Here is a 25723-nt window from a genome sequence, read left to right on the forward strand (position 1 = left end):
ATATATTTCTTATGTGCCGTGTTCAGTTTTAAGCTTACACAAGAGAAAAAGATGTCTATTGAGGACACAATTTCCTAGCAATTAGACTCTACCAGTAAGTCATTACATTTTATCCACAAAGTGACAATAAAAAAATGACAATAAAAAACATGCAATTCAGTAATTTTTTATTTTGTGAATCTGATGAATATCTGTTAAAATGCCATACACAGCTGCTCCAGATTTTGTCTACTCCAGTTTTGATAATACTCCAGTTTTGATTCATAATTTAAGGACTTACTGGTGCATAACACTAAGCTGAGGCTCATGGTGGGTCCTATGAAGAGTAACGATGAGAGGTTTACTGTAAACTTTTGTCATGACTATCCATCTATGACCAAGGACAGAACTAGGAGTTTTACAACTTTATAATGAACTCCTCAAATAGTAATTTCCACAAGTAAAATACAGATGCTGTAATATAAGGCACAACACCAATTAAGTGTTGTGGTTACTTGGTAAAGGATAATAACAAAGGAACCAACAAAATAATGACTGATAAAGTCATATATCTGCAGTCAAAAATGAATATCAAATAAAATGTCCTGGCATAGCTGAGCAAGTATATGGATATCTTATATTTTGACTTACAACATTTTTATAAATTAACCATTTTAAGTTAAAAATTTGCAGGCTAATTCACAAAATACCCTTTTTCTATTTGTATTTATCTTTTTTTTTCAATTATTTTAAGTATGCAAGAAAAAGTATGTTTTAAATTGCATGCAATACCACTCCCATTGCCTACATGGCAATGATTATCAATTATTCATCTACCTACCACTTTCAGTAATAGAAACTATGAATTATTTTATTTTCTATAAAGTGCATTTTAAGTGAGCTGAAAGTAAGGAATACATTACAAGACATTCTGTGATTTGTTAAAAAGCATGAAGTGAGAGTAAGGCAAAGCTAAAGCTGCATAACCAGTGACAAAAAATTTTTATTCAATGACATTCTTTTTTAGTTCACTTGCACCATATTATCTGGTTAATTTAGCATAAAGTAGTTTAGAGAAATATGAAAATCTGGAACATTATAAGACTGAAATGTTAATGTACCAGAAAATAGTGACAGATGTAATTCAAAAATCATGCTCTAAATACTTCCAAGCCTACACGTATTTCTAAAGCTTTGGTTTATTACTGCTATCAGTTGTTTAATGTGTTACTATTTTCAATAGACTGAAAAGAGGGAACTAGATTTATGCCTTATCCCTATCAGACTGCCAGAACATGAGACACTGCTCAAGAACTGATGTGCAATGGCAAACAAAAGTCATTGCATTTAAACTTCTGATCACAATAACAGTGGTCAACTTTTAGGGGGTTATTCACTAAGCTGTTGAAGCCAGCCGAGTGAATAACCGAACTGAAGTGAAGGGAGCTAGTCACTTAAGCCGTGTACAGCTGTTTTCAAATTAAAAATTATAATAAAAAATTTGAGCTGGAGATTGGTTTTAAATTAAAATTTCACCTTTTTTAATACAAAATACACACTTAAAAAAAAGTACATTTATTATTTTTTTCCATAGGAGCTAGTAAAGCATTGCAACCATGATCAGTGGGCTGTGGGTGCAATGCTCTGGCTCCTGCAGGATCTTCCTCCCTTCCATGTCCATCCTGAGGTACAAACATTCGGTAACATGGACAGGGGGAAGTGTCAGTGGACTACAGGTGTGGTGATGTCACTGCAATTGTATTCCACTCATAACTACAAGTCCCACTGCTGAGGTGTCTAGCTTCACTCAGCCACACCATGCACAGGCACACTGAATTAAAAAAGATAAACAAGCCTGGAGGGTTAAGAATCCCATGATTCAGGTAAGTTCAGGGGGTTGGGGTTTGCGATCTGACCATGTTTCATGTTATATCTTAAATATAGGTATCAGATAGTAGTGATGCACCGATACCAATACCAATATTGGTATCTGTGCCGATACTGAGAAATTGCAAAAGTACTCATACTCGCCCAAATGCTCTGATACCAAAACCGATACTGATGCTGTAATTATTCCACTGAAGCTGCTGCCTTAGGTCACGCGCCTGCTGAGGACCTCGGGGCAGTCTTCTTGAGAACCATGTGGCAGGGCTAGGTGTGTGCTGAGCTGTGCTGGAACCATTTCCCTAATTTAGGAAGGACAAGGAGATGGTCCCAGACTACGAGAACCAAGTGAAAGATGAGTTTAAGGTGTACACCCTCCCTACTGCCAACTTGCCCTGCTTTGTGTACCCATGGCTGCCAACCTACCCTTACCTGCCAGTGTGCCCTTCTTTGCATTCACCTCACTGCTTCGGGTCTAACCTCCACTATATGCCACCTGTAGTCCTCTATAGCTGATGGTATTATTCTGCATTGCAGTATAATGTATTGCTGGGATTTGTAGCCCTCTATAGCTGATGGTATTATTCTGCATTACTGTATAATATATTGCTGATATTTGTAGTCCTCTACAGCTGATGGTATAAGTCTGCATTGATGTATAATGTATTGCTGGAATTTTTCTGTCCTCTATAGCCGGTGGTATTGTGCATTGCTGTATGATGTATTGCTGAGATTTGTAGTCTGTATACAGCTTGGAGTCAGTGGCAGAACTACCAGGGTCGCTGTGGTTGCAGCTGCGACCAGGCCCTGGTGCTCCCCCACTGACTCCAAGCTGTAGAGGAACTTCAAATCTCAGCCTGGACAGGAGAAAGAGGGCCTTGGTAACTGCCGGCATTGCCGGTTATCGGGCCCCTCATCCTTCATTCTGGGGCCCTCCATCCTTCACACTGCGCCTGCACCACCTTATTTGCTTGCGCTTTCACAATGTTGTGAAAAGCAAATAAAAATGTTTTATTTTTTCATAATGTCTTTTCAATAACAGTTCTTCATAATTATAAGGAAACTGTCTAAATAAAAGGTATTCGTAATTGAAGAAAAGTATTGGTACTGGTCTAAAAAAAATGGTATCGGTGCATCCCTCTCAGAAAAGTAAACTTAGTGGGTTATTTTACTAAGCTGCTGAAGGCTTTACCCTGCTTTATTTGACCCTCTAGTATTAGACGGTCAAATCCACCTGGTGAGTGCATTTTAGAGTATGTGTTGTTCTCACTGGGAAGTGGAGGAATTGCACTAATCACTGGAGAAAATGTAATACATGAAGGAAATGGATTTTGGACACTTTTTGTTCATCTATGGATCACATGTTTTTTTGACACTTAATTTTATCTGATGGATAGATGTTTATTGTATTGGGATATTTTATTGATCATGATTTACATTGACCACAATTGTTGATTTATATTCACACACACACATACACACACACACACATATATATATACACGGTATATTCTGATCATCTTGAACTTTATATTTATTCAGCTTTGCAATATCATGCAGAGGCATTTTTATTGATCATGATTCATATTGATCATGATTGTTGATTTTTGTCACACTTTTATATATATATGCATTTGTGTGTATATATGCATTCTGATTATCTTGGACTTCATATTTATTCAGCTTTGCAATATCTCGTTGTGGCACTTTTGAAGCATGTTTTATGAACAAAATTAGTTTTAGTTTATTATTTATTAGCGCATTGCACTTTGATAATTATTACTATTTTGGATGTTGCTTATGAGTCTCTCTAACAAGTGAACCTCTGTTCAAGAAGCCTTAAAGAGAAATTAGGAATTAAAACTTTAAGATATTGTTCTAGACATTTATAAAACAGGACCATGTATCTAGATAATTGCAGCTTGTGAAACTCTCAGTAGCTTAGTAGGATGTGATGACAGGAATGTGCAAATTTAACATGTGGCATCTCCCAGCAAACAAATATTTAGAGCTAAAAATTCTTACTACGCATGAACAATTTGAATTCTTGTTTCTCTGATTTTATACGCAAAGGATTATCTATTTTGTCTAAAATTTAGCTGAGGTAGAAAAACAAAGCCCAGCCAAGCTATTTTATTTTTATATATATCACAGTCTAATCCATTGACTATAAGCCATTATTAGCTTCACAAAATTCAGATCACATAATTACATAGTTACATAGTATTTGAGGTTGAATAAAGACATTAGTCCATCAAGTCCAACCTATTAGGATCTCATTCTAGGAGTACCTGTACCCCTGTATATTACGGTCCCTTAAGAAATCGTCCAAAAGTTTCTTGAACAATTCCACATTATTTGCTGAAATCACCGCCTGTGGCAGTGAGTTCCAGACCCTAACTGATCTTACTACTGGGATTCCAAACAGACAACTCGCTCACATCTAGCACAATTGTATTCCCCCTCGAACGCATGTTCAAGGAACGCATACATTGCACATGACATGCACCTGGTTGCATACCCACTCATGGAAGACATTATTTTATTCCATCCTTACTATTTATTTATTTATTTTTAATGTATATTAGGGATTATAGATATATATTAGGAATTGAAATACATATTATTTTTACTGCAGTCAAAATTTCTCTAATTCAATTCAGATGGTAACACTACATAACTGAATGGTTAGATTAAATGGTTTATCCACATATATATGGCTAGCATAAATTGCTTACAGATAGATGCAAATGTCCAGTGAAACGTCTTCAAGAAAAATACAGCAAGTCCAGTTGCCTTGACTTATTTTTTTTACAGATATACCATGACCTGGATGAATGAGAACCTTCACAGACTTAAACAATGAAAGTATAGAAAGGTTAATGAGAAAGAAAGAAAAAAAATATTTCTACATACATTGAGAATGTTGTAATTTGTACTAAGAGTATATTTACTTTAACTTCTTCACAGATTACAGACATTATACAATAATAATGTGATCAATATAAACATTTCTAATGTAGAAATTACCATATTATTAATATATACCAGTATATGCCAGTTAGTAAAACCAACTTATATATCTATAAGATATATTTGCCACTATGGTTTAATGGAGGTCCCTCCAATCAATATTTATGCTAATGCATGTTAAGGATATCATAATGGAACATTATATCTATGTGAATCTGTGAAAGGATTTTGAATGTTTGATACTGAGAGGCTTCTTGTTTTAAAGACATTCATAAAGAAACAATTTCTATAACATATTTGTTTTTTGTAGTTACTGCATGCCGTGTAACAACCTTTTGAATAAAAATATGCCTTGGCATCCATATGGGTATGACATATGGTGATAGAATTAGTTCCCTTTGACCTCCACCAATCCCCCTTGTTTGGTATAAGGCACTCTGATTAATTCTTGCCATATTTAATCTTCTAAAGCAGGTTTGAATCCGATTGGTTCGCTGGCGTCTCATGAACCTAAAATAACATTTTAAAAAAGCTTAAGATATCAGGTAGAGCTTAGAAACCCTGCCTCTTTTCAGGAGGTGTTTGCTAAAGTACCTTTAAAACACTTCTGCTTACTGTTAGCAAATTATTAGTGAGATTCCCATGTGAATCTCCCATTTTGACAGTTCACAATACATGAAGTGTTTGCAAATACCAAAATATAAGATGTATTCAATCACATTTAATAAAGCTGTTTAGTTTAGAAGAAATAAAATATAATTAATGTCTGCCATATAAAAAGTAATTATATGAAATGTATACTATCTTAGTTTTAGGAACCACTTAGAATTTTCCTTTGGAATATACATTTATACCCAAAGGGAAAGCAGAATAAAAATAAAAATTAAATTCTGTGAAACATTTTTTAACATGATCACTCATATTCAAAATAATGTTTACAGACCTAATGACTATATATATTCCAAATAGGGGAAATTCAAAACTTAAATTTCCGCCAGTGTGTTTTATTGCCAATGTAACACGTGTACATCTAAATAGAAATGTCACTCAAGAAAATCACGAAATATATATTTTATTTGCTTAAAAAGATGTTTAGTCAAGGGAAAAAGTTAAAGTCCACCCAAGAGTGATGTCATACATACAGATGTACAGATGCCATCAATTTTCGTTTCTCCAACTGCTCCTTCATGATTTCGGAAACTGTTCAATCTGTCTAGCTCATTCTAAGCACATACCGAACTCCCAAACACATGCCTTGGTTGAATAGCTCCGAATTTGCCGCTTATTGCCCCTAGGCTGCGCCCAGCTGTCACATTTAAACCGGCAGATTCCTGCCGCCGCAATACAGTTCTGTCTGAGCTTGAAAAAGAGGTGCTTCCTCAAAACGCGTTGCTCCCGATATCCTCCAACCCACGACTGATTCACTGACTTGACCACCTGCCACCCTGTTGGCTTCCCTGTCGGTTTCCTTCTACTGCCGTTATCACGGCTCGGGCCCACTGCTACATCTCGGTCTCCACACACAGACTGAGTTCCACCATCCACAGCTGCAGCCACATCAGCTCAGCCAGACGCTATACCGCCCAGTCTCCTTCACATCGCCCGAACCTCCCACTCGAGCAGCGGGGACACGGATGAAGTCCTTGCTCTGCCATCCGTCCCCTCGTCTACCATTCTCCCCTCTCTCTCCCCCTTGGGACAAGCAGCTTCAGGCAGCATACCAGCCTGGATTGAGCATACACCTTGGGCATCCTGATCCTCCCCACAGGCCATTCCTTATCCGGTCCTCAGACCCACATAAGTAAGTGCATAATCTTTTCCTGCTTTGCAATGTTCTGTCCAGTCAGTTAGCTTTGTATTTGCTTTGCGCCCTTGTGTTTGTTTTTTTAACTTTAACTAAACAAAATTCTTTCCCCAATCAATACCCTCTAAAAAAATAAAGGAAACATTAAAGATTAGTCAAAAGTTAAATGAAAAAGGGCCCTAATAAATTACAAAAAGACAGTTGGGTCTATGGAACTATGAGGAAAACAATAGTGCTGCTCTGTATTCATGTATTCATTATTACATCATTAATTGTATTGCAGCTAAAATACATGTATTTGACATTTTATCAGCCTCTTGGAGTCCATGTACATCAGAGCTCAGACTAAAAGAGAGAGCAGCAAAGAGAAGGAGCAAAAAGAGCATGTCAATTCATGTGCTGACAAGGAGCATTTTGATAGGAGAAGAATGCAGTGTAATGGAGAGACAAGCTCATCAAAGCGCTGTTTCTCCTTCACTGTCCAGTGACAGTGTGGGCTCAGAGAAAGTTGGTTAAATAATGCTGGCTGTCATTCAACCCAGAAGACTGAAGAAGTCTATTGGAGTAAAAGAAGTACTGATCTGAGACCTCTGGGCTGTAGGTGAATATTGCTGTGAAATCTGCTTTTTATTTTATTTTTAATGGGCAATTTCTTACTTTTGACTGGAGTTTGTGGTTTAAATGTATTTTTTCCAACAACTTTGGGAGGCAATATGCACCTCACATACTTAAACTTCATTAAAGTACTACATACATCAGTATCTTCAGTTACAGCTTGGCATTATGAAAGTATTATATTGATTTGTTTTTCTTTACCGTAGCTTGCCAAACATTTCAGCAATGTGGAATTTTTCCTCCCTTAGAAAGTCAATCAGGCATTCCCTGAAAACAATTGCTTGTTCTATCGACTTTTTTTTCAAAATTTGTTTCTTGCATTATTTCATTGTATGTCAATTGTTACAGGGAATTCCGTAAAACAGAAGAATAAGGAGCCACTATATCCCCCTACAAATACATTTGCCCCCTATTAATACATGAGAGAGACTTCAGTCAAATATGGCAGTTTTGTATTTAACCTGTTTCAAGGTACTCAGCCTTCTGGTCATTTATCTTGTGAAACAGCTCACTAAATATCTGCTTGGCAGTACATTTATTTTCTGTATGACCCTGAATTTGAGCATCGAAATTAGATGAAGTAATCCCTGGCTGGAGCTCACCCATTGTATTTCTTATGACAAGTAGCTGTAGTCCCTACAAAAGTACTGTAATGGATCCCCGCCATCTGCGCATGTGCGGCCTGCACGTTCGCGCGCTGCTCGGGAACGCGCCATCCCGCGCATGCGCAGAAACAGTAACCTGCGCCATCCCGCGCATGCGCAGAAGCAGTAATCCATCAGCATGAAAATCTGCCATGATGGCGCACAGGAAATGACATCACTGGCCCTATATAAACCCAGCAGCAGTACCACCATGTTGCTGGTTTATTGTCAGCTAATCCTTGTTCCAGTTTGTTGATATCTTGCTTGATCCTTGTGACCCGGACTTCCTAGACAAACCTTGAATTCTGCCTGCCTTGACCACGGAACTGTTATTTGACCATTCTTCTGCCTGACCCCTTTTTGTACTGGAATTGCCCGCTTGGAACCTGACCTCGGATTGCCCATTGGATTACGGCGTGCACGGTGCTCAACACCACTGGCACTCCTGCCACTTGTTGTCCCGCTGGGTAATGTTCCCATCCTCAGAGTCTCCCAGGAAACAAGGTGCAAGGGAAGCCTCCTCTCACATCCAGTCTCCCAGAAGGTACGTAACAAGTACTGTGAATATCCTGAATATGGCATGATATCTGTGCTGCTTCATGTGAGTGAGATATGGAGAGTCTCAGTGGAAACCACACAAAAACTCAAGGTTTTTGTAAACCATTGCCTATGATACATCAGCCATGCCTAGTGGCCACACAATTGGATCTCTAATATAGAGCTGCTCCAGCGGTGCCACCAAAGACCGGTTGCAACAGGGATCCAAGAGATGGAGTGGACATACCTTATGAAAAAGTGCAGATGAAATCTGTACACAGGCACCCAATTGGAATCCCCAAGGACAGCGCAGGAGAGGCAGACCCAGAGGCTCCTGGGGGCGAAGCCTATATGATGATATCAAGGCTTCTGACCTGGTTTCTGGTCAAATCAAAATTTGGAAACTATCAACAGTGGAAGTCTTTCATTTCGGCCCTATGCTCCTCAATGGAGAAGGATATATTACTGGCTTCTTTGGCTTAAGGTGTCTTTAAGGAACACTAAGGGGTAATGTACCCACAAGAGGGGTTTTAATTCAGGAAAATCTAGAGAGCTCCTGTGGTGAAGTGGGAGTTTTTCCATCCCAAACAAAGCTACACCTAAACTTGTTCAAATGTTTTGCAGTGGCCAAGAACAAACTACGCCTTTTGAGATCTTTATTGCCATTCAAAAAATAGTTAGAACTGAGTTATTTGCAATAGTCTTTGATTTCTCTTGCCAGTGTTAGGATCTCGGTCATAGAAAAAATAATTTGCTAAAAAAATAAAGACAATATTGATGCTATTGCTGAGAAAACCAGAAGGCTAAGACCATGAGATCAGGAATAATACCTTAGAGATTGAACTTCTTTTAAAAGTCAAACTTTCATTTTACTGCTCTTAAAGGATCTGTACTAGACTTTAGTGCCCTGCCTTCCGGTCAGATAAAAGCTTTTTTAATTTAATAGCAAACATAGGGCCTTGACCACAATATGACAAGCTACCGTGGTATGTAATTTTAAAGCTGCACTACTCTGAAGCAAGAGACATGATTATATGTGCAACTTGGGAACTAGGTGCATTTCCCTGGTGTTCTGGGTATTGTTTAGCTATTCATAGATTTGACACCACTCACATTGGGTCATCGACAAACTTTTGGATCTATCACTTCACCGTTGCACAATGCAGTCATCAGCTATAAACCTGTGAGTTGAGGGTATGGGGGGGATCAGGGGAGGATACAGCATGTTAGATTGATGATCCCTTTAAGGCCTAATGCACCCATGAGAGGGGTTTAGATTTTGACTTTCACTTAGGAAATTACCCATCATTATACTAACATCATAAAACCCCCCTCATTCCTCTCAACCCAGCAGCCAGAAATTCTACCCTCTTATTTGCTACCTTTATAAATTGCTCAAGCTTACAAAAATACTTCCAGGATTGTGAGAAGTGTCTGCAGTAATATGGCTTATATGTTATGATTACTTTTTTAAGGAAATACTGTAACTACCACTGTTTTTTTTTTAACAGAAATTAAAAATAATGTAGAACCGAAGGGGTGCTGTACGGGCTATTCACAATAGCCCGTACAGCTCCCGATCGTGGCCGAGCGGCTCAGCCGAGCCGAACGCATATGCATCGGCTCGGCTGAGCCATGCTGAAAGCCGAAGCTGGCAGAACAGCCTGAAGTGGATAGCCGAACAGTGTTCGGCTCACTTCACTTCAGATCGGTCATTCACTCGGCTCCCCTCGGCAGCTTCGTGAATAGACCCCTAAGTCTACAGCTATGTGCTGCAATAAAGCACCCCGTTGATACGTGTTTTTATGTACATTTAATATGCATCGCGTTAGGGTAGTATATTCATTTTAATGGACTGCCAAACCCACAGAAATTGCGCCAAAAATATGCATTTAACTTTTTTTTTCAAATGTAGATCACTGCAATACATGGTAATAATTTACCATGCATTTTAATGGGCTGCAAAGCGTGTGTTACCAAGATGTGTTTGGGTGCCACTAACAATGAATGCCACTGTAGTCCACCAACAAGAACAGCAAGTGTTTTCAGACACTGTGGCAACTTGCACGATGTTTATACAAAGTGCTACTTATCATAGAGGACAACACTTAGAAAATTATTTTAAGTATATTTTTACTTGACATTTTAATGCACCTTTTAATAGAAATGGAAAATAATGAAATCAAGGGTATGAATATATCATTTTTTTCAGCAGTTTGAATTTTCTAAATACTAGTTGTTTGTTCTATGCACAGACATAGATACTGGACTTGTAAACATTGATCTATGATCTAGAACTTGATATTGGCTGTCAAATAGGAAAATATTTGCACATTACCTACCGAATACAAAATATCTGTCTTGCAATTATTATTATGGCATTTTTCCAGATTAAAGTTAGAAAATTAATCAAATGAAACATAAAAACAAGACAGTTCTCATGTTTAATACAGCTGGATAAAAAGCAATTATCACAACATATTTTTCATTTATTAGAAAAAAGAGACTCTATTATAAAGAGCATTTTCCATGGTTTGTCTAAATAAACAAGTCTGCGTTACCAATTTCATTTCTATGACCCCTTTGTAATCTTCAGTAAATGATATATTGAAGTGGGAACTCACTTGTCTTTTCCAGAGCAAAGAATTGCTTTAATAAGCCACTGTCTAGCCCATTAGGATTAAAACAAATTATCTTCTGCCTTCACAAGAACACTTTGCTTTAATAAAATACAGAGAACAACAACATATTTAGTTGAAGATTATTTCCCGTCTTAATGTATTAGCTGGTTAGATACAGTTAATATTTTTGTTTTGTGTCAAGGGGAATGGATTGCAGAAGTTTATTGTCTTTTTATAATTAACTCTGGAACTTTCAGAGCTAATGCACAGAAATTGTGTCATGAATTTATTACTTGTTTGCCATTTAAAGATGAATAAGTGTATTAAATGATAGTTTACGGTTTTATATTTCAAATTAGAAATCTACTATTTTAATAAAGTTCACAGTTAACTAGAAACAAGACACGTGCCTGTCAAGGTGAAGCTTTCACAAATTCAGCATAACTTTTTGTCCAGTGAAAGGCAACTTTCCTCTCACCAGCTATTGCCAGTTTGCCTTTGATCTGAATATTTCTATGCTAAGCTTTACCTCAAGTTAGAGAATTGTACAGCTTAATTATTGTTACTGTAAACACCCTATTTTAAACTGATGATAAAATTGTCCATGCGCAACTAATCTCTACTTGCCCATGTACAGACCTTAGTATAAAAAGTTAACACGCCAAATCCAGAAGGCCAAAATATAAATGGATATATTTATATATGTTAATGAGATTACTTACGGTAACTTTTTCCAAGGTAAATACAGCCTGTTGAAATTGAGAGCTCCTACCCTATTTATAAATTTAGGGGGCTATTCACAAAGCTGCCGTAGGCAGCCGAGTAAATAACCGACCTGAAGTGAAGTGAGCTGAACACTGTTCGGCTATTCAGTGCAGGCTTGTAAGGCTGATTTAAGCCTTATATCGGCTGAAATCAGCTGTACATCGGGTGGCTTCAGGTCGGCCGAACATGCTCAGCATGTTCGGCCGACCCCACGTGATGAAGGAGTTTCGACTCCTCCGGCAGGCTACTTGCTGCTGTTCGGCCTAGTCTCATAGATGCCGAACAGTAGTTAGTGAATAGCCGAATAACGCTGAGCTGCATTCGGCTTGGCTATTCTGCTGGGTACCTCTGTGGTACCCAGCAGAATAGAAAAACAGTCAAAAAAAGTGAAAAAAATAGAAAACTATTAGGCGGAGCTAGCAGTGATAGCTAGCTCCGCCCCAACTGTTTTCTATTTGCCGGGACCAGCTGTCATTACAATGAGAGCTTGTCGGAGACGGCGGGGATATGAAAGCCGTCTCTGCTAAGCTTTCATCCTAATGACAGAACAGCGTCCCCTGGTTACACAGTAACCAGGGACACCCATCTGTCATTACACACTGAGAACCCGGCGGAGCCGCCGTGATATCACGGCGGCCCGCCGGGTTCTCAGTGTAATGGCGATGGGCAGATGAGTGCTTAGCTAGTGGTGAGGCTCTGCCCGGGGATGCTGATGAGCAGGAGATGCTTTAGCTCTGCTTGTTGCCTGGTTTTGTACTGATCACAGAGCAGCTAAAACCCCTGCTGCTGCCTCTTCATTATCACATGACAATCGTTAAGGGACTCCGCCACTCCACCACAGAAAGTCTAATCTCGTTTCATTTGCACTTGGTCCAAAACCCCAGTGTTGGAGGGAACCAAAAAGGTAAGGCCAGGACAAGGAGACAAAGGCCTTTTTCATGTCTAGTGAAAGGAGCATGATCAGCACATTGCACTTCCTTGCAGCCTCCACCACTAATCTCCACCACAGAAAGTCTAATCCCATTTCATTTGCAGCTCTTTAGCGAGACCCAAGTAGTGCCAATGTGTACTGTAGAGCTCGGTGTGAGGTTGAAATGACAGAACAGCGTCCCTGGTTATCAGGTAACGGCGGCTCCGCCGGGTTCTCAGTCATTTCACAGCGGCTCCACCGGGTTCTCACTGTAATGACAGATCAGCATCCCTGGTTACCTGGTAACCAGGGACGCAGATCTGTCTCTGGAAGTGGCCGGAGCCAGCCATGTGATGACGGCTGGCTCCACCCAGCTGTTTAGTAGCAGGCTGTCGGCCGGCCAATGGCTGGCTGTTCGGCCAGCTTAGCCTTTCACCTGGGCTCAGTTGAGCCGAAGCATATGCCTTCGGCTCGACTGAGCCACTCAGCCAACTTTGGGAACTATAGGGCTATAGTGAGTAGCCCGTAGAGCAGCCCTTCGGTTCTACTCAAAAACCAACAACTAAAGGGAAAATAAATGAATGTATTTAATGCATTTTGTTTTAGCTGTGCTGCTTTTCCAAAAAAATACTACAAATCAAACCCGGGGAATAAGTGTTTTATTTAAATTTTTTCCTCAATTTTTATATTTTATTTGTCCTAAGTGAAGAGTTAGGTACACATATGTGATATAAATATATAGCCCTATCTGTCCTCTAAAAAGCAATATATAATATGTGTGGGTGCACTTAGTAAGAAAGTATATTACTGATGTGGAAGAATCACACAGCAAAAATGTCAAAAGTGCGTCAATCATTAACGAACAGAAACTAAAAACAAGCTCAGTCATGAAGGGGTTAATCCCTTTACAGACAAATTGACATTCCCCTAGCTATACACTAGAATGCCAAATGATGACCTTGTGTTGAACTATGCATCTAATGTATGGTAATACTTCACTGACATCCAAAAACATTGCATACACCTTGCATGTGCAAAATAAGTACACCTGTCAGAAAACAGGTTAAGCTGGCAAAAATTCAACTGTTTAATTTTAGGCGGTCTTATGGGCCCATGCACATTAGTGTTACAAGCAATTACCAAACACTTTTCTGAAAAACACTAAGAGGTTGATTTACTAAAAGAACCGTGAATGTTCTCTAAGCAAAGTGAATGTCTATTTTGAAAAGTGTAAGAGCACTTTCCAAAGTGAATATTCACTTACAGTGAGCTCACAGGAATGGCTATGCTACAATGCACAGCCACAGGTGTCATTAGCTGTTGTGCTGGCGCATTTTTTTTACCGCACACTACCACAACATGTTTGAACTGTGTCCATCTGTTACAAGGCAAATTGCCTCTCCTTGCATTGGGGCAGCACTGAAATGACTAACATAGTGCCAACATATTTTGTATAAATCAACCCTAAGGTGAAGCTTTTCTTTAAATACCCATGAAGCTAGCTTTCCCCTTGTACCTCTCCAAATGATCAGCCTGCCATGCAAGCTCCTTCAGTTTTCCATTGGGCTACCTGCCTGGTAGACCTAATAAGCAGCTAATTGGCCAGCTAAAGGAGGAAGCTTGCAAAAGAGTCACAAAATGTCTTGCCTGATGTCAACATGCCGTGGACACTCGTAGAGTTGACTGGATCTCATAGGCACCCCAATGGCCAACTAAAGGAATACATCAGGCAGGCTGACAATGCTGCTGCTAATTTTGAGGCAGTGGGTTAGGTTTTTTAGTTTGACAGTGCTGTTATTGGCAGGATCCTATAGTAAGAAACTTTACAACACATTTACAAAAAAATTTGTTTAAGAAAACTATACCGAGACACATGATGACAAACATAATAAAAATTGATTTAAGATTTACAGACACTTCAATTAAAGGCACTTTTTGATAAACTGGGATTTAGAAGTCCATTACCCATTTTATTTAAAAGGGAAATAATTATAGTTAGGCAAGAAAGAAGCTGCATGTACATGGTTTAAAAAATAACCTGAAAAAAACGACTGAAAGTGGAATTAAATTCAGGATAATCAAGGGAAGGTAATTGCCTTGTTTAAAACCCATCTCGAAGCAAACAAACAAAAACGTCCTGTTTCCCACAACCACCAAGCTAATCTATTTTAAAGCATCAAAAAAGTATATGTTGAACCTGCCGTCACATGATCTCTAAGGCGCTTCTTCCTGTATTGGTGATCTGAGCCACTACACTGTGTTCTCTTCACTGCAGCTAACTGCTCTAGTGTCCACCCCTTTGCACGATGTCCCTCGTGCAGGCTTCAGGACCCTATGATAATAGTCCTTCCAACAGCCAATGGCTTCACGGTAATGACTTCACGGAAACTGCGCCTGCAGTTTTTTTTCCAGAAATTTAGATTAACCTCCCAGGCGGTATGATTATGCAGGATTTTAGCATGCCAAAGCGGTACATTGTTTTTCATGGCAATTTGTTGTTTTATATTGTAGGCCTGTAATTCTTAGTAAATCTAAGGAATAACTCACCTAAATCTGTCCAAACAAGAGTCCAGTAGACATCCCGGGTATGATAAAGTTTGAAACACGAAATCATAACTTATAATATAATAAATAATTATAAAACAACATAGGATAAAATTTAAGTGAAATAGTTTGATAAATATATGTAATTATAGCAGATTACATTGTATTGTGTGTATTCTGTGTAAATGTCATGTTTGCACTTTTGAATTTCCCGCTGGCTCCGCCCCCACTGTGACGCCCAAAAACGAAACTGAAAGCCGAATGTTGGCACCGGGCGAACACAGCAGAGGACACCGCGGGCTCGCAGGGACAAGGTAAGTGACACTTTTGCGCAATCCAGAGTGTGGCTTGGTACTGAAAATTAACCCCGAGCCACACTCGGGAATACCGCCAAGGAGGTTAAGTGCAAGGAGGTGAAATAGGAAAGTTTTTTTTAAATCTTTTTGGAGAAGAGCTTTAACTTGAACTTTATAAAAAGGGGCCTATGCTTTGTGTAGGAAAACAGACTGGAACCAATAATAAAATAAAATGAAACAATTAAATATTACCATTTGCATGTGTTTATGTTCATGCTTGTGTGTGTACTCATGTAATGTTGATGTACATACTGTATGTAAGTAGTGTTTCTACTTTTTTAGTATTTTACTTTTTTTAAATGGAAACGTTAAGGAAACCCACACACTTCTTAAAATTTAGAAACTAGATTAAAACATATTTTATTATTGGGATGATATTGCTCAGAACATGCAGATACATTTATTCTGCTCAAAATCAAGGCTCAATGTAGTACTGAAAATATGATATTTTTGTTTGACCTTGTAACTGATACAATGATCTATAGCAAAGGTCACAAGAAATGAGAAAGCAGAGTTGAAATATTAAATACTCTAAAAAGGATGAAGGGGAAACAATTATAAGTTCTCAGTATAATATGAAAATTTAAAATATATGAAAAACACTTTAGACAAAAAAGGCCACACTATTTAAACTGTGTTAAAGATATACTTTGAAATCCCTTACATTTCTAATTTACTTTTAATATGTGCTCTTTGGAGGCCATGATATTTTTAGAGCCTCTTTGATTGATTGTTGTATAAGTATTTTTTCTCCTTTACTTCATTAGTTATATTTGCTAAGCTGTAATGGCAATTATTTTTGAAATGATAACATTAGAAAATAAGATGTTCAATCAAAAACCACCTACAGTTTTTTTTCACCAAAAACAGTACTGAGAACACATGGACACAACAAAAGGTTAGAAGGGGTTCAATCTAAGCCAATAGTAAAAACTTGGAATTCCCTTCCACAGGCAGTGGTATCCGCTGATAACGTAGATAAGTTAAAGAAACTTCTGGATGATATGAATTAAATACACAAATACAATATATACAAACACACACACACGCACATAGGTTGAACTGGATGGACCTTGGTCTTTATTCAACCTCACCTACTATGTTACTGTCACTTTGAGTTTGGTGGCTGACTTATATTAATTGTAAGGGGGAAATGCTGATCATTTGTCCGAAAGGAGTAATACATATCCCATAAATCTCACTAGGCAGAAAGTCAGGTAAAATAGCTAATCAATGTATCTGTAATAGTTGGTAAAAGTACAATTCTACACATGTCAACATGTAGGAGGCTTTGTCGTCTGCATATAACCAAATTTTCTCCTCTCCCATATCCCTTACAAAACCCACCAGTGTTTCTGAATTTCTTATCATTGCTGCCAAAGCTTCCAATGCAAGAGCAAATAACAGGGATGACAAAATGTACCTCTGCCAGGTGCCTCTATAAAGTGAAAATGGCTCTGATATTACTCTGTTTTCACTTACACATGTTCTAACATTGGAATATAACAACTTAATCCAAGATATAAACAGCAAGTTAATAATAATAATAATCCCATTCCACGCTGCCGAATGCTTTAGCAGCATCCAGCAACAAGACAGCTCTATTTTTCTCATTGGTGGTGGGTATCTGGAGATTAAGAAACAACCTCCTGATGGTATTAGCAGTTAAGCGGTACAGAAAAAAAAGCCTGCCTGGTCCAGGTGTACTAGTGTATCAATAACCCTAGATACTTTTTTTGCCAACACTTTAGCAATGACCTTAATACCCGCTGTCAACAAATATATTGGTCTATAAGATTCCAAATATCTAGTATCCTTCCCAGGCTTTGGTATAACCACAATGATGCCCTCCCCCATTGATTCTGGCAGCCTTCCCCTCCTACTCACTTAATTAAAAACTGTAAGCAGCTCTTAGATGATGACATCATTAACGTTTTTATAGATTTCAGATGGCAATCCATCTGTTCCAGCTGCTTTATTATTAGGTGCTTCCTTAACAGCATTACGGAGTTCTTCCTCTGTAATAGGTGTGTATACAACCTATTGTTGGTAGACGACAAGGGTTGCTAGGCTGCGAGTAAACAATTAGAAGGAAACATGTAGATGAAGTGTGCATGCGTGGCTAGAGTGCCCACACTGCTGATGACATCACACGTCATTAGTGCGTGCAGACTATTGGTGGTGAGCATACAAATAGGGAGCACCAGCCCCACGAGTAGCAGCTGCAAGGGGACAGCTGCATGGACCTACATGGAAGATACAGTGAAATGAGGTAAGAGACATTGATGGGCACAGACCAACTGTTTGGGGGGGGGGGGGGATTGATTAGAGACTATGGGTGTACCGATATGCATAGATTAGAAGAAGAGATATATGGGCCATATGGTATGTACATATATATACACACATATTTATGGGGGGATGTTTTTGTGCTATAATTTACCGTTGTCCATAAGGAGATATAGCTTGAGGTTTTGAAGATTGGTGTGCACCAACAAGGGAATTAAGGGGAGGGTTAGGGAGGGTAAGGGTTGATGGCAGTATTTTAGGTAGATTTAGGGGATAGGGAGGGTGGTTAGTTTGCTTATAATCCACATGACCAAAATACATATTTAGCTGAATGGAGTGGTGAGTATAACCCCCCAAAAAATCTTCTTGATAGATGAGATACTGTAAAAGATATAAAATCCTTGCGAGTGGTGATGCTGACCTAAGATGGATGTTTGTATGAACCTTAGTAAGGAGAAGAGTACCTAAGAAGGGGCCAATATCCACTGTATCATGGTCTCACTGCAGAACCTGGGGGAGACTGGATGATCTCCCCTTCCATGGTTAGATCCTTGCCCACCCCAAGATACCTCAGCAGGTATGAGCAATTTTGGAACTTAATACAGGAAATATATATATATGGTAAATATTGATGATGGATATGATTATGAAATGAATATGCAAAAAATTATTATATGTTTGCAATAGATAATTTGCCTCATATCCCTTGAGAAAGCTGACCTCCAAAATGCCGCAGTGGAAGATTAACAGATCTAATGAATTTCATGGACAACAAGAAATATAAGTATATACTCTTTTACAGAAATATATTTGATGTTGATGTGGCAGCAGAAGTCAAATTTAATGAGAATTTACATGCAGACATGGTTTTGTATCATGATGTATAATCATTTTTTATATGGAATAAATTGATGTTGATTTTATTTAAAGTTAGGATCTGATTCCTCTTAAAACCCCATAATACTAAGTATACTGTGATTGCAATTTTCAGAAAGTACCAAAAATACCTTTTGATCTAACCTGAAATGCATTTTCCCTGTCAATTCCACCATGGAAAGAAAAAGAAAGTTACCTTTATTTTGTACATTTCTAATCACCCCATGCCCCATGTAATGGAGATGAACAAGGGCAGACATGTTTAAAGTTCAGGCTGGGTAAAGTCAATTAGGGTAAAGGATTTATCACCAATTGTATCTGGTAGGGAAAAGCAGTGAAATTCAGCTAAACTGATTTAGCCTTTGGCAAAAACAATTAAAGTAAGAAGACAAAAACCATTAAAATTCATTAATCAAATTATTTAGATTAAACTGATCATATATTCGCCTATACAGCTAAAAAAAAGGTGAAAAGAATATATGTACTAATAATAAAAAAGTGCAAAGATTCCACCTTCCATCACATTAAATCAATCAGAAATTAAATCATAAAAATGTATATTCATTTGTTGCTATGTGGTACTGCAGGTTGAGCTTTGCTTGTGAATATCATTAGCATGCAATACTGATTTCTTTATTGGAGGTTTCTGTTTCGACAACATTGGTGAAGTAAATGCTGTATTTTACTGACTCAGTTTCTGCCACTTTTCAGTGGAACTGTAAAATTGCTTATAAGTATGGTGAAAAATATCCTATTATTCTTTCAACAGCTGGTTGGCTAATTACTGGCTGCAAATGTGTCAGAGTGGGATAATGGCATCATCTCAGTGTTTTCTTCATTCTAAATGTTGGTAATAAAATTCCACATCCGTGATTTATTCTCATTGAATGCTCTGGCTTTAACATTTATCTCCACAGCTTACCTGGATCACTGTAAAGATAAAATCTGTCACTTTCCAAATGCATTGCTGCATACCTCATTTTCAAATAGTTTATAATTTAATTCCTAACAGTAATAATTTGCATCCACTCAATCTATTTCTAACATCTAGGGGAGAAGATTAAGTAGATCTAGAGGACTGACTTTCATTAGTAAATAAGTATGAAGTGATTAAACACCCAGCTCACTCTCAGAATAGAAAAGACAGTTTGAGTTCAAGATTCCTTCAGCAAAATTAGCAAAGCAGGAAGGATGGTATAAAGCCTGCTGGCTACAACATAGAAAATTGCTTTCCTGGGGTTTTTTGTAACCTCTTCATTACTTTCTCAGTCACAGTTCATGCTAAAAGAAGACAGAAATTATTAGATCATCCAGGGTATGTTTGCAGACAATGATTTATCTTGTTAAATCTAGGTTTTAAGTAGTGGTGGGTGAATCTGGCCAGATTTCATTCACCAAGGGTTAAAGTGAATTTGGTTTGCAGTTCAGACTCGATGATGAGATGAGTCCCATCAAAAAAAAAAAGGGGGCATGGGAAGATAGGCACTGCCACAAAGGACATCTAACAAAGCAAAAACATTTTTAATATATCATACAATGGGGAGAGAGGTTCTTTTAATGTGGCTTCAAGGGCAAAATGAAAAAACACCTTTAAATTACATGCTTTGGAGATGTCTTATAGCTGTATGTGTTGTTAGCGAATATTATGATTTTTTACCAACAGCTTTAGTGACCCCATATTCAGGCATTACATACTTTGGATGTGTAATTGATTTTTTAACTTTTATCTTTAGCTTGGTCTAAATACAACAGCAGCACCCCAATCTAATTAATATCATCTTTAAAAAAGGCATTTTTTTCAGTAGCTTGGGATGTGACACATGATTTTCTTTCAAGCTTTAAAAGGTCTAAAGTGAGTGGTAGAGGTAGCTGTCAGACCAGATCTAAAATATTTTGAAAGGTTTGATCTTCAAAAAATAAAATAAAACTAAAGTCTTTCTTTCTTAGTACCACACTGCATTGTTTTCAAAGTTTAATAAATTTCAAAACAGAATGTACAGAGTATATCCCTAATTATTCCCAAAATATTAAAAGTATAGACTTTAGGTATGTGCTTGGCAGAAATTGTCCAGTGTCAAGACAATATAAAGCACTTGAATAGGCAGCAAATATAGAGAGAGATTTGGCATTTGTTGTTGTTGAAATAAACATTAAAGTATATTATCTGAGAGACGATAGCCACAAATAGTGTACAGTGACTGGACAATATATAAGCAGCTTGGTTAGGCTGCAATGTAGGAGGGAGAGATGGAACAGGTTTTATGTTGTAATAAATATTAGGAAGTATTATGTGGGAGCTGATAACCACAAATATTGTACAGTGTCTGGAAAGAATATGAGCAGCTTGGTTACTCTGCAATAGAAGAAGGAAAGATGAGGCAGATTTTCTCTTGAAATAAGCAGTATATTTATTTATTACAGGTATTTATATAGCGCTGAAAATTTATACAGCACATTCACGTCAGTCCCTGCCCTCAAGGAGCTTACAATCTAAGGTCCCTATCTCACATGCATGCAAACAGGGACAATTTTGGAGAGGAGTCAATTAACCTACCAGCATGTCTTTGGATGGTGGGAGGAAACCTGAGTACTTGTGGGAAACCCACGCAAGCACAGGGAGAACATGCAAACACCTTGCAGATATTGATCTGGCTGGGAATTGAACCAGGGACCCCCAGTGCTGCAAGGCAGAAACGCTAACCACTACATCACTGTGCTGCCCCAATATTATCTAAGACATGCCTAGGCAATTAAAATTTAGCATATGATGAAAAACGAATAAGCAGAGATTGTCTTAGTCAAAATATCAGTAGTTTGATGCAGGCATGCTTGGTTCTTATAATTCAAGGATCCCTACTGGTCCTTCATTAGGAAAAAGACTCAGAAGGTAGGTGAGAAAGCTTGACTTCACTGAAACTAACCTCACCTTTACCTTCATATGATAATTTTTTCTTTGCACAGATTTGTGACAGGTTTAATAGTGATCTTTTAGAAGTTTCACATCTGCCTTGTATTCAATAGGTACTTGTTAACTAATTCAATTAATTAAATTATACATTTCAATTAATTAGAAAGAGAGTAAACAATCAATCACTGGTCAATTCTAGTATGTGTGCCTTTAGGGATATTTCATCTACTTGTTGAAGAAAGAATCAATCAAAGCATCAAATGGAATCATTTAGAGATCATTTAGTGGTTTGGAGATGTAAGCGTGGGAGACCAATGTTATAATTTATCAGATGTATTAGGTTACATAATTAATCTAATTAACACTTCTAACCAATGCAGGGGAAACATTAATTTCATCATTACTTTTGGTGAATTTATCTTTTCCTTTTTTATCTTTGCTCTTTTCCTTTTTATTTTTAATTATTGAGCAAAGCATGCCACCATTATAGTGCCAATGAACATTCTGCTATTGTCAACATTCTGCTATTTATATAAAAAGAAATATGCATAGCTTTTGTCCACTAAAATTGTATGCACATTCATTCTCTGAGAGTTTACCATGTGTTGTGAAAATGGAAAAAAATCAAATGTTCTTACCTTTCTCTTCTGGTCGAATGATCTTAAGAATATAAATAACATAAAACAGCTGGTGCTTGCTCTCACTTGCAGTTGTAATAAGTACTTGTATATTATGAATATAACTGTCAATTTAGATAAGACCAGGATTACTGTTTTGCAAGTAGATACATTAGTCAGTGAAATGCTGTAAATAATCCCATAGACTGGTGCAAATGACAATCCGTAAATTATTCTAATTCATCAATATACAGTAGATTATGGCACTTGATGTAGACCTATCATTACAATTCATACTTTACATGAGTCAACAGGGTGACTTATCAAATTACATTATTTTATGAGGAAGAAATATTACTTACCATAAATTGAAAATAGCTGCTTTGACACTCCCTCATATGACTTAAAGCCTATATCACATGGTTTCTTGCTATTAAGAAATAGGGATAAGGTTCAGGTTTGGGTGTACAGTGGGTTCAAGGCAGATCCTGCCTGTACACAGTTGTTGATCACGGCAAACTAATGTAGGACTTACCTGGGTATAATGCTTTGTAATCATAATGCACTGCCAGAGCATTTAAACTTAGGTCAACAGGCTTAGAAGGGCTAATAATAGTGGTTTTGCTATGTGCCAGCCCCCTCACTATAAAAGGGTAGGCACAGAGCAGCCAAAGTGTCAGTGTATTAGAAGCTGTTGTAGGGAAAGGAAAGGAAAGAGATAGCTGACAAACTGCACCTGAATAGAGTAGGGTTAGTTAGGAAACTGTTCTTAATTCTTATTGCTAGTTCTTTGGGCAATCAACCCATTTGCTGCATTTTTGTTTTTATTATTGTGAGCTTATTTATCTTTAATTTTATTTTGTGGTTGATTTGAGGCCAGAGGTCAGCTATTGTTCTATTTCTTTTTTGCAAGGTGTTATTTCAATTTCAGAGGGCAGTACAGGTGACATCGTGGTTCAAATTGAAAGTCTAAATGTGCAGCTCCTTATTATAAAGGGGGCTTCCCCATTTGACAATGAGTCCCCCATATTACCCTACCTCCTTTGCGGTATACCAAATGTGGGCAAAAGGCTCTTGTCCTTGAACTTTGGATCAAGGGTGCTCAAGTGGTGAGAAGGTTTGTCTCGAACCCACTCATGCAAGGTACCCTCCCAATGTTAAAAGGTATGTGACCTGGTCTGGTACAGGGAGGGGAGGCCACATGATCACTTCCCACCCTTTCACAGCTACCTAGGTGACACATCTGAAAAGGGGTTTGGTTGGAATATTAAAGTGACATTAAAGGATAATTTTTTTCCTTCCCTCCAATGTTAATGTCAGCACTTACCTTAAATTATGTCTCTTAATCCGATCTTCTTCTTCTTTCCTGATGTTTTCATCTGTCCCTCCAGCAGTGCGGCGGCTCTCCGATCCAGCGCTGACTCCTCTCTGCTTGCTGGCACTTCTGATCCCACGGTGTCTGCATGCGTGTGCACGCGTCCATAGACTTACCTTGCGTCTCTGCTCGTCTCCCAGCCGAGAATCCGAACTGTGCACGCGCCGCCCCAAGATGCTTTGCGGCCGCCCGAACAGTTTTGTTTTCTCGGGTGGGAGCGCGCATCGAAAATAAGGTAAGTTAAAACCGCTGACTGGGACCCCAAACGCAACTCCTGATGAATGGCACTGCACCAGCGCAGCACTGTCTGACAGTCTGTGCTAAATGCACAAGTACAATGTTTTTACCGCACTCTATAGTGAGAACCGGCTGTGCCATTGCTGTCACCTGGAGTTGGTCTTTATCTGAGTTCCCCATTCTGTGTTCCGTTTGCAGTAATTTCCGGGCACTAATATGAATAATATTCAGCTTAGCTGGCAAGTCAATTTTATTAGACTCTAAGAATGATCCATCTACCAGGAGAGGCAGGCATTTCCGGTCAATGCCAAGGGTCTTAAGACATACTTGTAGAAGAATGTAAAGCTGTTATGATGAATAAGACAACAAAGCATAGCTTAGATGTACAGTATTGCCAACTGAATTAATACATTCTACAGGCTGAGACCACCAGGGACTCCAGGAGCAAAACTTAGGTTGAAACCACAAGGGCACAAGACCACGAGCACAATAGGTTAAAACCACAAGGGACCTATGTTTGCCCATAAACACTCTCCACCCATGCTGCATAATTATCTTTGCTCTTTGCCTTCCTCATTATAGTAAAAACATAAAAAAAAAATCAAACATGGAAAGTCCATAATGATGGCCAATGGGCAAACCTGATACGTTAAGTGCAGAAACTTTGTACTGTACCTTAGAGGTATAATCAGCGGGAGAGTCAGTATATCAGGAAATATTAAACACACTAAACCTTAATGCATGTATGAATAGTAAAAGTAATTTTCGCTCTAAAAGAACATTGTGACAGTGAGAATAAAATGATTATAATATTTAAATGACATTCATTTATTTTCCCAATTATGTGAACAAGGAAGGAACTTTACTCATTGCATGTTAGCATTCATTTGAATATACTTCTGACAAATGGTACAGGGAGCTACAGAACATGTAATCACCAGATTTGGAGCGTTAACAAAACAGACCAAACAGAAATGACAGCCAAATTCTCTAACTGTTTTGTTGGTTTTACTGTATAAGACATGCTTTACAAAAGAAATGGATATTGCAATTAACCTTTGTCAGCTAAATGAGCACTCTACACAAATTGTATCTTGGCTGACTAACACATTCTTGTGTCCTGCATGAATTAGAGATAATGGGGGGAATTTATCAAAACCGGGGCAGACAAAATCTGGAGCAGCAACCAATCAGCTTCTCTCTTCAGTTTGTTAAGATTTGAAAATGAAAGAGAGATGCTGATTGGTTGCCATGCACAGCTGCCCCAGATTATGTCTGCTCCAGTTGTGATAAATTCCCTTGACTGTTTATTGCATCCTTTTCTTTGTACAAGGGGCCTAAATGGATGGGGATAAAAGGAGAGAGACGCACAAGGCCCAGGTTGTCAGTAACCTATCCACAGCTACATTGCAGTTAGACCCCATAAAGAACATGTAAAGGGAAACTATTATTGATGTGGGCAATTTTATTTTTTATTTTTACTATTTATATAAAATCTTCTTTTTTTTTTTTACACATACAAATGTAATGCAAGATGTACAAATGACACTGGTTTCACAGAACATTATGAATTTTCTTTACTGTATTTTTAATTGTGTTGTTCTAAAAAGTATCATATGAAATCACATCAGTTATAAAACTGCCCACATTTCAGCAAGCACAGAAACATAATTATTTCAACAGGTAAGAAATACCAGATAAGGAGACAACTGTACAACCTTAAAGCTGTCTTCACATCTATGCATTGAGGGCTAAAATGTGCATTATTTTACTATGCATTCCTGCAATG

This window comes from Nanorana parkeri, unplaced genomic scaffold (assembly GCF_000935625.1).
Source record: "Nanorana parkeri isolate BGI_ZX_2015 unplaced genomic scaffold, ASM93562v1 scaffold789, whole genome shotgun sequence".
Lineage (NCBI taxonomy): Eukaryota > Metazoa > Chordata > Amphibia > Anura > Dicroglossidae > Nanorana > Nanorana parkeri.